Source organism: Carcharodon carcharias, chromosome 6 (genome assembly GCF_017639515.1).
Source record: "Carcharodon carcharias isolate sCarCar2 chromosome 6, sCarCar2.pri, whole genome shotgun sequence".
Taxonomy (NCBI): Eukaryota; Metazoa; Chordata; class Chondrichthyes; order Lamniformes; family Lamnidae; genus Carcharodon; species Carcharodon carcharias.
Genome location: NC_054472.1, coordinates 143307276 through 143319278, shown reverse-complemented (window position 1 = coordinate 143319278; position 12003 = coordinate 143307276). Strand labels below are relative to the sequence as shown.

Below are 12003 nucleotides of genomic sequence, written 5' to 3'. Positions count from 1 at the left end.
TTGAACAGAGACGACGTAGGAAGTCCAGAAGAGCTCGTACTTAATGATTGAAAGCGAAGCGAGCAGAAAGTGGCGGCCACCACGACGGTGAGGGGGCAGTCGAGAGCTCTGTCTGACTGATTGGATACTACTCGTGCTTTGACTTGGTGCTGGGTGCTTGAATGGATTGCTCCTCCAAGGAAATCCCTGCTGGCCAGCAGATGCAAAAGCAGAAATAAAGCAAGCATCTTCTGGCTCCTTTGAAATGAAAAGAGAGCTGGTGCGCCTTGGCCTCAACAGGCAAAATTTTAGCCAAATCGACAAGTTGAGAGCTCAGGCAGCAGCTAAATGCTGCTGACTGCAAAAAGTCAGAGCAGACTTCCTTCGAGCCGGAATTGAACCAGCGACCTAAGGATACCAGCTAGGACAATCACCTACAGTCCTCCGCTCTACCAGCTGAGCTATCGAAGGGGAGCCTTCCTATGGTGCTTCTTTTCTGATTGTTTGTCATGTGCTTTTAGCTGCTGGAGGCTTTGTTGACCCCTGAATCCCCCAGCTCTGTCAGTCTTTCAACCATCAACTGATCTCCACATCCTGGGCCTGTGCTGTTTAGCAATCAAGCGTCTGATTATGGAGCGGAAGCTGATAGCTTCCTCACGTACCTGGCTTGCAGCCTCATGCAAACGTTGTATTATGACTTGGGTCACATTGCAGGCTCAGCAACTGGCTCATGGTGCCTGGAAGCTCAATCAGGACATGATTTCTGAGTTCAGTAGGCTGCCTATCATTCCTAGGACTTGAAAGGCCTTACTTCAATCCCCTGTGGCACATGGTGCATTTTCTTTCTTTAGGAACACAGGGGCAGGACTGGGCCATTCAGTCCACCGTGACTGCTCTGCTCAATAAGATCATAGTTGATCATTCATTCACTTCAATGCCTTTTTGCCACACCATGCCCATACCCCTTTACGTCAATGGCATTTAGAAATCTGTCAATCTCTACTTTACACAAACTCAACGACTGAGCTTCCACAGCCCGCCGGGGTAGAAAATTCCAAAGGTTCACGACCCTCTGAGCGAAAAGATTTCTCCTCACCTGCGTCCAAAGTCGCTTCCCGCTTATTTTGAAATTGTGCTCCTTGGCTCTAGTCTCCCCAACCAGGGGAAACATGTGACCTGCATGCATCCTGTCTATTCCTTTATGTGTCTTATAGGTATCAATGAGATCACATCTCATTTTTCAAAGCTCTGAAGGATACAGGCCCAGTTTCCCCAATCACTCTTCATAGCACAGCCACACCGTCCCGGGAACAAGGCCGGTGAATCTTCGTTGCGCTCCCACTATGGGAATAATATCCTTCCTAAGGAAAGGGAACCAATACTGTACAAAGCAGTCCAAGTACGGTCTAGCCAAGGGTCTATAGTCGCCTCAGCTTACCATCTTTGCTGCATGCCAAAAAAAAAGACGCCTTCATTGCTGCAGCGTTACAAACATTTCATGTCTCCCGACCACTTTGTGTGGCGGCACAAGCAAAAACTTTGGAAGTGTGTCGACTGAATGACAAGTCTGCTGAGGCCGAATAGATCGAGAAACAGGGTAGAGAATGTAGGACTCAGTGCCAACCCCACGAGCCTGCAAAGCGAGCGCTCTAACATTTGAGCTGCGCCCCCTGTGACATGGCACAGCTCCCTCCCGATTGCCTCACAGGAGGCTCTCAGCATCTGTCTCCGAGGGGCTCCGCGATCACCAGGGAAATCCTGCCTCGGTCGGCCTGCTGCCCATGCACAGTACATGCTTTGCTCCAGACAGCAGCTCCGAGCAGCAAGAGATGAGCATCGCCCGCACGAATTGAACAGAGACGACGTAGGAAGTCCAGAAGAGCTCGTACTTAATGATTGAAAGCGAAGCGAGCAGAAAGTGGCGGCCACCACGACGGTGAGGGGGCAGTCGAGAGCTCTGTCTGACTGATTGGATACTACTCGTGCTTTGACTTGGTGCTGGGTGCTTGAATGGATTGCTCCTCCAAGGAAATCCCTGCTGGCCAGCAGATGCAAAAGCAGAAATAAAGCAAGCATCTTCTGGCTCCTTTGAAATGAAAAGAGAGCTGGTGCGCCTTGGCCTCAACAGGCAAAATTTTAGCCAAATCGCCAAGTTGAGAGCTCAGGCAGCAGCTAAATGCTGCTGACTGCAAAAAGTCAGAGCAGACTTCCTTCGAGCCGGAATTGAACCAGCGACCTAAGGATACCAGCTAGGACGATCACCTACAGTCCTCCGCTCTACCAGCTGAGGTATCGAAGGGGAGCCTTGCTATGGCGCTTCTTTTCTGATTGTTTGTCATGTGCTTTTAGCTGCTGGAGGCTTTGTTGACCCCTGAATCCCCCAGCTCTGTCAGTCTTTCAACCATCAACTGATCTCCACATCCTGGGCCTGTGCTGTTTAGCAATCAAGCGTCTGATTATGGAGCGGAAGCTGATAGCTTCCTCACGTACCTGGCTTGCAGCCTCATGCAAACGTTGTATTATGACTTGGGTCACATTGCAGGCTCAGCAACTGGCTCATGGTGCCTGGAAGCTCAATCAGGACATGATTTCTGAGTTCAGTAGGCTGCCTATCATTCCTAGGACTTGAAAGGCCTTACTTCAATCCCCTGTGGCACATGGTGCATTTTCTTTCTTTAGGAACACAGGGGCAGGACTGGGCCATTCAGTCCACCGTGACTGCTCTGCTCAATAAGATCATAGTTGATCATTCATTCACTTCAATGCCTTTTTGCCACACCATGCCCATACCCCTTTACGTCAATGGCATTTAGAAATCTGTCAATCTCTACTTTACACAAACTCAACGACTGAGCTTCCACAGCCCGCCGGGGTAGAAAATTCCAAAGGTTCACGACCCTCTGAGCGAAAAGATTTCTCCTCACCTGGGTCCAAAGTCGCTTCCCGCTTATTTTGAAATTGTGCTCCTTGGCTCTAGTCTCCCCAACCAGGGGAAACATGTGACCTGCATGCGTCCTGTCTATTCCTTTAAGTGTCTTATAGGTATCAATGAGATCACATCTCATTTTTCAAAGCTCTGAAGGATACAGGCCCAGTTTCCCCAATCACTCTTCATAGCACAGCCACACCGTCCCGGGAACAAGGCCGGTGAATCTTCGTTGCGCTCCCACTATGGGAATAATATCCTTCCTAAGGAAAGGGAACCAATACTGTACAAAGCAGTCCAAGTACGGTCTAGCCAAGGGTCTATAGTCGCCTCAGCTTACCACCTTTGCTGCATGCCAAAAAAAAAGACGCCTTCATTTCTGCAGCGTTACAAACATTTCATGTCTCCCGACCACTTTGTGTGGCGGCACAAGCAAAAACTTTGGAAGAGTGTCGACTGAATGACAAGTCTGCTGAGGCCGAATAGATCGAGAAACAGGGTAGAGAATGTAGGACTCAGTGCCAACCCCACGAGCCTGCAAAGCGAGCGCTCTAACATTTGAGCTGCGCCCCCTGTGACATGGCACAGCTCCCTCCCGATTGCCTCACAGGAGGCTCTCAGCATCTGTCTCCGAGGGGCTCCGCGATCACCAGGGAAATCCTGCCTCGGTCGGCCTGCTGCCCATGCACAGTACATGCTTTGCTCCAGACAGCAGCTCCGAGCAGCAAGAGATGAGCATCGCCCGCACGAATTGAACAGAGACGACGTAGGAAGTCCAGAAGAGCTCGTACTTAATGATTGAAAGCGAAGCGAGCAGAAAGTGGCGGCCACCACGACGGTGAGGGGGCAGTCGAGAGCTCTGTCTGACTGATTGGATACTACTCGTGCTTTGACTTGGTGCTGGGTGCTTGAATGGATTGCTCCTCCAAGGAAATCCCTGCTGGCCAGCAGATGCAAAAGCAGAAATAAAGCAAGCATCTTCTGGCTCCTTTGAAATGAAAAGAGAGCTGGTGCGCCTTGGCCTCAACAGGCAAAATTTTAGCCAAATCGCCAAGTTGAGAGCTCAGGCAGCAGCTAAATGCTGCTGACTGCAAAAAGTCAGAGCAGACTTCCTTCGAGCCGGAATTGAACCAGCGACCTAAGGATACCAGCTAGGACAATCACCTACAGTCCTCCGCTCTACCAGCTGAGCTATCGAAGGGGAGCCTTCCTATGGTGCTTCTTTTCTGATTGTTTGTCATGTGCTTTTAGCTGCTGGAGGCTTTGTTGACCCCTGAATCCCCCAGCTCTGTCAGTCTTTCAACCATCAACTGATCTCCACATCCTGGGCCTGTGCTGTTTAGCAATCAAGCGTCTGATTATGGAGCGGAAGCTGATAGCTTCCTCACGTACCTGGCTTGCAGCCTCATGCAAACGTTGTATTATGACTTGGGTCACATTGCAGGCTCAGCAACTGGCTCATGGTGCCTGGAAGCTCAATCAGGACATGATTTCTGAGTTCAGTAGGCTGCCTATCATTCCTACGACTTGAAAGGCCTTACTTCAATCCCCTGTGGCACATGGTGCATTTTCTTTCTTTAGGAACACAGGGGCGGGACTGGGCCATTCAGGCCACCGTGACTGCTCTGCTCAATAAGATCATAGTTGATCATTCATTCACTTCAATGCCTTTTTGCCACACCATGCCCATACCCCTTTACGTCAATGGCATTTAGAAATCTGTCAATCTCTACTTTACACAAACTCAACGACTGAGCTTCCACAGCCCGCCGGGGTAGAAAATTCCAAAGGTTCACGACCCTCTGAGCGAAAAGATTTCTCCTCACCTGGGTCCAAAGTCGCTTCCCGCTTATTTTGAAATTGTGTTCCTTGGCTCTAGTCTCCCCAACCAGGGGAAACATGTGACCTGCATGCATCCTGTCTATTCCTTTAAGTGTCTTATAGGTATCAATGAGATCACATCTCATTTTTCAAAGCTCTGAAGGATACAGGCCCAGTTTCCCCAATCACTCTTCATAGCACAGCCACACCGTCCCGGGAACAAGGCCGGTGAATCTTCGTTGCGCTCCCTCTATGGGAATAATATCCTTCCTAAGGAAAGGGAACCAATACTGTACAAAGCAGTCCAAGTACGGTCTAGCCAAGGGTCTATAGTCGCCTCAGCTTACCATCTTTGCTGCATGCCAAAAAAAAAGACGCCTTCATTGCTGCAGCGTTACAAACATTTCATGTCTCCCGACCACTTTGTGTGGCGGCACAAGCAAAAACTTTGGAAGTGTGTCGACTGAATGACAAGTCTGCTGAGGCCGAATAGATCGAGAAACAGGGTAGAGAATGTAGGACTCAGTGCCAACCCCACGAGCCTGCAAAGCGAGCGCTCTAACATTTGAGCTGCGCCCCCTGTGACATGGCACAGCTCCCTCCCGATTGCCTCACAGGAGGCTCTCAGCATCTGTCTCCGAGGGGCTCCGCGATCACCAGGGAAATCCTGCCTCGGTCGGCCTGCTGCCCATGCACAGTACATGCTTCGCTCCAGACAGCAGCTCCGAGCAGCAAGAGATGAGCATCGCCCGCACGAATTGAACAGAGACGACGTAGGAAGTCCAGAAGAGCTCGTACTTAATGATTGAAAGCGAAGCGAGCAGAAAGTGGCGGCCACCACGACGGTGAGGGGGCAGTCGAGAGCTCTGTCTGACTGATTGGATGCTACTCGTGCTTTGACTTGGTGCTGGGTGCTTGAATGGATTGCTCCTCCAAGGAAATCCCTGCTGGCCAGCAGATGCAAAAGCAGAAATAAAGCAAGCATCTTCTGGCTCCTTTGAAATGAAAAGAGAGCTGGTGCGCCTTGGCATCAACAGGCAAAATTTTAGCCAAATCGCCAAGTTGAGAGCTCAGGCAGCAGCTAAATGCTGCTGACTGCAAAAAGTCAGAGCAGACTTCCTTCGAGCCGGAATTGAACCAGCGACCTAAGGATACCAGCTAGGACGATCACCTACAGTCCTCCGCTCTACCAGCTGAGCTATCAAAGGGGAGCCCCGCTATGGTGCTTCTTTTCTGATTGTTTGTCATGTGCTTTTAGCTGCTGGAGGCTTTGTTGACCCCTGAATCCTCCAGCTCTGTCAGTCTTTCAACCATCAACTGATCTCCACATCCTGGGCCTGTGCTGTTTAGCAATCAAGCGTCTGATTATGGAGCGGAAGCTGATAGCTTCCTCACGTACCTGGCTTGCAGCCTCATGCAAACGTTGTATTATGACTTGGGTCACATTGCAGGCTCAGCAACTGGCTCATGGTGCCTGGAAGCTCAATCAGGACATGATTTCTGAGTTCAGTAGGCTGCCTATCATTCCTAGGACTTGAAAGGCCTTACTTCAATCCCCTGTGGCACATGGTGCATTTTCTTTCTTTAGGAACACAGGGGCAGGAGTGGGCCATTCAGTCCACTGTGACTGCTCTGCTCAATAAGATCATAGTTGATCATTCATTCACTTCAATGCCTTTTTGCCACACCATGCCCATACCCCTTTACGTCAATGGCATTTAGAAATCTGTCAATCTCTACTTTACACAAACTCAACGACTGAGCTTCCACAGCCCGCCGGGGTAGAAAATTCCAAAGGTTCACGACCCTCTGAGCGAAAAGATTTCTCCTCACCTGGGTCCAAAGTCGCTTCCCGCTTATTTTGAAATTGTGCTCCTTGGCTCTAGTCTCCTCAACCAGGGGAAACATGTGACCTGCATGCATCCTGTCTATTCCTTTAAGTGTCTTATAGGTATCAATGAGATCACATCTCATTTTTCAAAGCTCTGAAGGATACAGGCCCAGTTTCCCCAATCACTCTTCATAGCACAGCCACACCGTCCCGGGAACAAGGCCGGTGAATCTTCGTTGCGCTCCCACTATGGGAATAATATCCTTCCTAAGGAAAGGGAACCAATACTGTACAAAGCAGTCCAAGTACGGTCTAGCCAAGGGTCTATAGTCGCCTCAGCTTACCACCTTTGCTGCATGCCAAAAAAAAAGACGCCTTCATTTCTGCAGCGTTACAAACATTTCATGTCTCCCGACCACTTTGTGAGGCGGCACAAGCAAAAACTTTGGAAGAGTGTCGACTGAATGACAAGTCTGCTGAGGCCGAATAGATCGAGAAACAGGGTAGAGAATGTAGGACTCAGTGCCAACCCCACGAGCCTGCAAAGCGAGCGCTCTAACATTTGAGCTGCGCCCCCTGTGACATGGCACAGCTCCCTCCCGATTGCCTCACAGGAGGCTCTCAGCATCTGTCTCCGAGGGGCTCCGCGATCACCAGGGAAATCCTGCCTCGGTCGGCCTGCTGCCCATGCACAGTACATGCTTTGCTCCAGACAGCAGCTCCGAGCAGCAAGAGATGAGCATCGCCCGCACGAATTGAACAGAGACGACGTAGGAAGTCCAGAAGAGCTCGTACTTAATGATTGAAAGCGAAGCGAGCAGAAAGTGGCGGCCACCACGACGGTGAGGGGGCAGTCGAGAGCTCTGTCTGACTGATTGGATACTACTCGTGCTTTGACTTGGTGCTGGGTGCTTGAATGGATTGCTCCTCCAAGGAAATCCCTGCTGGCCAGCAGATGCAAAAGCAGAAATAAAGCAAGCATCTTCTGGCTCCTTTGAAATGAAAAGAGAGCTGGTGCGCCTTGGCCTCAACAGGCAAAATTTTAGCCAAATCGCCAAGTTGAGAGCTCAGGCAGCAGCTAAATGCTGCTGACTGCAAAAAGTCAGAGCAGACTTCCTTCGAGCCGGAATTGAACCAGCGACCTAAGGATACCAGCTAGGACGATCACCTACAGTCCTCCGCTCTACCAGCTGAGCTATCGAAGGGGAGCCTTCCTATGGTGCTTCTTTTCTGATTGTTTGTCATGTGCTTTTAGCTGCTGGAGGCTTTGTTGACCCCTGAATCCCCCAGCTCTGTCAGTCTTTCAACCATCAACTGATCTCCACATCCTGGGCCTGTGCTGTTTAGCAATCAAGCGTCTGATTATGGAGCGGAAGCTGATAGCTTCCTCACGTACCTGAAATGCAGCCTCATGCAAACGTTGTATTATGACTTGGGTCACATTGCAGGCTCAGCAACTGGCTCATGGTGCCTGGAAGCACAATCAGGACATGATTTCTGAGTTCAGTAGGCTGCCTATCATTCCTAGGACTTGAAAGGCCTTACTTCAATCCCCTGTGGCACATGGTGCATTTTCTTTCTTTAGGAACACAGGGGCAGGACTGGGCCATTCAGTCCACCGTGACTGCTCTGCTCAATAAGATCATAGTTGATCATTCATTCACTTCAATGCCTTTTTGCCACACCATGCCCATACCCCTTTACGTCAATGGCATTTAGAAATCTGTCAATCTCTACTTTACACAAACTCAACGACTGAGCTTCCACAGCCCGCCGGGGTAGAAAATTCCAAAGGTTCACGACCCTCTGAGCGAAAAGATTTCTCCTCACCTGGGTCCAAAGTCGCTTCCCGCTTATTTTGAAATTGTGCTCCTTGGCTCTAGTCTCCCCAACCAGGGGAAACATGTGACCTGCATGCATCCTGTCTATTCCTTTAAGTGTCTTATAGGTATCAATGAGATCACATCTCATTTTTCAAAGCTCTGAAGGATACAGGCCCAGTTTCCCCAATCACTCTTCATAGCACAGCCACACCGTCCCGGGAACAAGGCCGGTGAATCTTCGTTGCGCTCCCACTATGGGAATAATATCCTTCCTAAGGAAAGGGAACCAATACTGTACAAAGCAGTCCAAGTACGGTCTAGCCAAGGGTCTATAGTCGCCTCAGCTTACCATCTTTGCTGCATGCCAAAAAAAAAGACGCCTTCATTGCTGCAGCGTTACAAACATTTCATGTCTCCCGACCACTTTGTGTGGCGGCACAAGCAAAAACTTTGGAAGTGTGTCGACTGAATGACAAGTCTGCTGAGGCCGAATAGATCGAGAAACAGGGTAGAGAATGTAGGACTCAGTGCCAACCCCACGAGCCTGCAAAGCGAGCGCTCTAACATTTGAGCTGCGCCCCCTGTGACATGGCACAGCTCCCTCCCGATTGCCTCACAGGAGGCTCTCAGCATCTGTCTCCGAGGGGCTCCGCGATCACCAGGGAAATCCTGCCTCGGTCGGCCTGCTGCCCACGCACAGTACATGCTTTGCTCCAGACAGCAGCTCCGAGCAGCAAGAGATGAGCATCGCCCGCACGAATTGAACAGAGACGACGTAGGAAGTCCAGAAGAGCTCGTACTTAATGATTGAAAGCGAAGCGAGCAGAAAGTGGCGGCCACCACGACGGTGAGGGGGCAGTCGAGAGCTCTGTCTGACTGATTGGATACTACTCGTGCTTTGACTTGGTGCTGGGTGCTTGAATGGATTGCTCCTCCAAGGAAATCCCTGCTGGCCAGCAGATGCAAAAGCAGAAATAAAGCAAGCATCTTCTGGCTCCTTTGAAATGAAAAGAGAGCTGGTGCGCCTTGGCCTCAACAGGCAAAATTTTAGCCAAATCGACAAGTTGAGAGCTCAGGCAGCAGCTAAATGCTGCTGACTGCAAAAAGTCAGAGCAGACTTCCTTCGAGCCAGAATTGAACCAGCGACCTAAGGATACCAGCTAGGACAATCACCTACAGTCCTCCGCTCTACCAGCTGAGCTATCGAAGGGGAGCCTTCCTATGGTGCTTCTTTTCTGATTGTTTGTCATGTGCTTTTAGCTGCTGGAGGCTTTGTTGACCCCTGAATCCCCCAGCTCTGTCAGTCTTTCAACCATCAACTGATCTCCACATCCTGGGCCTGTGCTGTTTAGCAATCAAGCGTCTGATTATGGAGCGGAAGCTGATAGCTTCCTCACGTACCTGGCTTGCAGCCTCATGCAAACGTTGTATTATGACTTGGGTCACATTGCAGGCTCAGCAACTGGCTCATGGTGCCTGGAAGCTCAATCAGGACATGATTTCTGAGTTCAGTAGGCTGCCTATCATTCCTAGGACTTGAAAGGCCTTACTTCAATCCCCTGTGGCACATGGTGCATTTTCTTTCTTTAGGAACACAGGGGCAGGACTGGGCCATTCAGTCCACCGTGACTGCTCTGCTCAATAAGATCATAGTTGATCATTCATTCACTTCAATGCCTTTTTGCCACACCATGCCCATACCCCTTTACGTCAATGGCATTTAGAAATCTGTCAATCTCTACTTTACACAAACTCAACGACTGAGCTTCCACAGCCCGCCGGGGTAGAAAATTCCAAAGGTTCACGACCCTCTGAGCGAAAAGATTTCTCCTCACCTGCGTCCAAAGTCGCTTCCCGCTTATTTTGAAATTGTGCTCCTTGGCTCTAGTCTCCCCAACCAGGGGAAACATGTGACCTGCATGCATCCTGTCTATTCCTTTATGTGTCTTATAGGTATCAATGAGATCACATCTCATTTTTCAAAGCTCTGAAGGATACAGGCCCAGTTTCCCCAATCACTCTTCATAGCACAGCCACACCGTCCCGGGAACAAGGCCGGTGAATCTTCGTTGCGCTCCCACTATGGGAATAATATCCTTCCTAAGGAAAGGGAACCAATACTGTACAAAGCAGTCCAAGTACGGTCTAGCCAAGGGTCTATAGTCGCCTCAGCTTACCATCTTTGCTGCATGCCAAAAAAAAAGACGCCTTCATTGCTGCAGCGTTACAAACATTTCATGTCTCCCGACCACTTTGTGTGGCGGCACAAGCAAAAACTTTGGAAGTGTGTCGACTGAATGACAAGTCTGCTGAGGCCGAATAGATCGAGAAACAGGGTAGAGAATGTAGGACTCAGTGCCAACCCCACGAGCCTGCAAAGCGAGCGCTCTAACATTTGAGCTGCGCCCCCTGTGACATGGCACAGCTCCCTCCCGATTGCCTCACAGGAGGCTCTCAGCATCTGTCTCCGAGGGGCTCCGCGATCACCAGGGAAATCCTGCCTCGGTCGGCCTGCTGCCCATGCACAGTACATGCTTTGCTCCAGACAGCAGCTCCGAGCAGCAAGAGATGAGCATCGCCCGCACGAATTGAACAGAGACGACGTAGGAAGTCCAGAAGAGCTCGTACTTAATGATTGAAAGCGAAGCGAGCAGAAAGTGGCGGCCACCACGACGGTGAGGGGGCAGTCGAGAGCTCTGTCTGACTGATTGGATACTACTCGTGCTTTGACTTGGTGCTGGGTGCTTGAATGGATTGCTCCTCCAAGGAAATCCCTGCTGGCCAGCAGATGCAAAAGCAGAAATAAAGCAAGCATCTTCTGGCTCCTTTGAAATGAAAAGAGAGCTGGTGCGCCTTGGCCTCAACAGGCAAAATTTTAGCCAAATCGCCAAGTTGAGAGCTCAGGCAGCAGCTAAATGCTGCTGACTGCAAAAAGTCAGAGCAGACTTCCTTCGAGCCGGAATTGAACCAGCGACCTAAGGATACCAGCTAGGACGATCACCTACAGTCCTCCGCTCTACCAGCTGAGGTATCGAAGGGGAGCCTTGCTATGGCGCTTCTTTTCTGATTGTTTGTCATGTGCTTTTAGCTGCTGGAGGCTTTGTTGACCCCTGAATCCCCCAGCTCTGTCAGTCTTTCAACCATCAACTGATCTCCACATCCTGGGCCTGTGCTGTTTAGCAATCAAGCGTCTGATTATGGAGCGGAAGCTGATAGCTTCCTCACGTACCTGGCTTGCAGCCTCATGCAAACGTTGTATTATGACTTGGGTCACATTGCAGGCTCAGCAACTGGCTCATGGTGCCTGGAAGCTCAATCAGGACATGATTTCTGAGTTCAGTAGGCTGCCTATCATTCCTAGGACTTGAAAGGCCTTACTTCAATCCCCTGTGGCACATGGTGCATTTTCTTTCTTTAGGAACACAGGGGCAGGACTGGGCCATTCAGTCCACCGTGACTGCTCTGCTCAATAAGATCATAGTTGATCATTCATTCACTTCAATGCCTTTTTGCCACACCATGCCCATACCCCTTTACGTCAATGGCATTTAGAAATCTGTCAATCTCTACTTTACACAAACTCAACGACTGAGCTTCCACAGCCCGCCGGGGTAGAAAATTCC

At 50.2% G+C, this 12003-nt stretch overlaps 7 non-coding genes across 7 annotated transcripts; all 7 read right to left on the bottom strand.

Moving 5' to 3' along the window:
- Positions 1-359: 359 nt before the first annotated feature.
- trnay-gua lies at positions 360-450 on the bottom strand. The gene is given in 2 exon segments: positions 360-395; positions 414-450. It is a non-coding gene; the product is annotated as a tRNA-Tyr (tRNA).
- Positions 451-2187: 1737 nt separating this feature from the next.
- On the bottom strand, positions 2188-2278 carry trnay-gua. Its single transcript is given in 2 exon segments — positions 2188-2223; positions 2242-2278. It is a non-coding gene; the product is annotated as a tRNA-Tyr (tRNA).
- A 1737-nt stretch (positions 2279-4015) lies between these two features.
- Positions 4016-4106, bottom strand: trnay-gua. The gene is given in 2 exon segments: positions 4016-4051; positions 4070-4106. It is a non-coding gene; the product is annotated as a tRNA-Tyr (tRNA).
- A 1737-nt stretch (positions 4107-5843) lies between these two features.
- trnay-gua lies at positions 5844-5934 on the bottom strand. The gene is given in 2 exon segments: positions 5844-5879; positions 5898-5934. It is a non-coding gene; the product is annotated as a tRNA-Tyr (tRNA).
- A 1737-nt stretch (positions 5935-7671) lies between these two features.
- Positions 7672-7762, bottom strand: trnay-gua. Its single transcript is given in 2 exon segments — positions 7672-7707; positions 7726-7762. It is a non-coding gene; the product is annotated as a tRNA-Tyr (tRNA).
- Positions 7763-9499: 1737 nt separating this feature from the next.
- Positions 9500-9590, bottom strand: trnay-gua. The gene is given in 2 exon segments: positions 9500-9535; positions 9554-9590. It is a non-coding gene; the product is annotated as a tRNA-Tyr (tRNA).
- Positions 9591-11327: 1737 nt separating this feature from the next.
- Positions 11328-11418, bottom strand: trnay-gua. Its single transcript is given in 2 exon segments — positions 11328-11363; positions 11382-11418. It is a non-coding gene; the product is annotated as a tRNA-Tyr (tRNA).
- Positions 11419-12003: the final 585 nt, after the last annotated feature.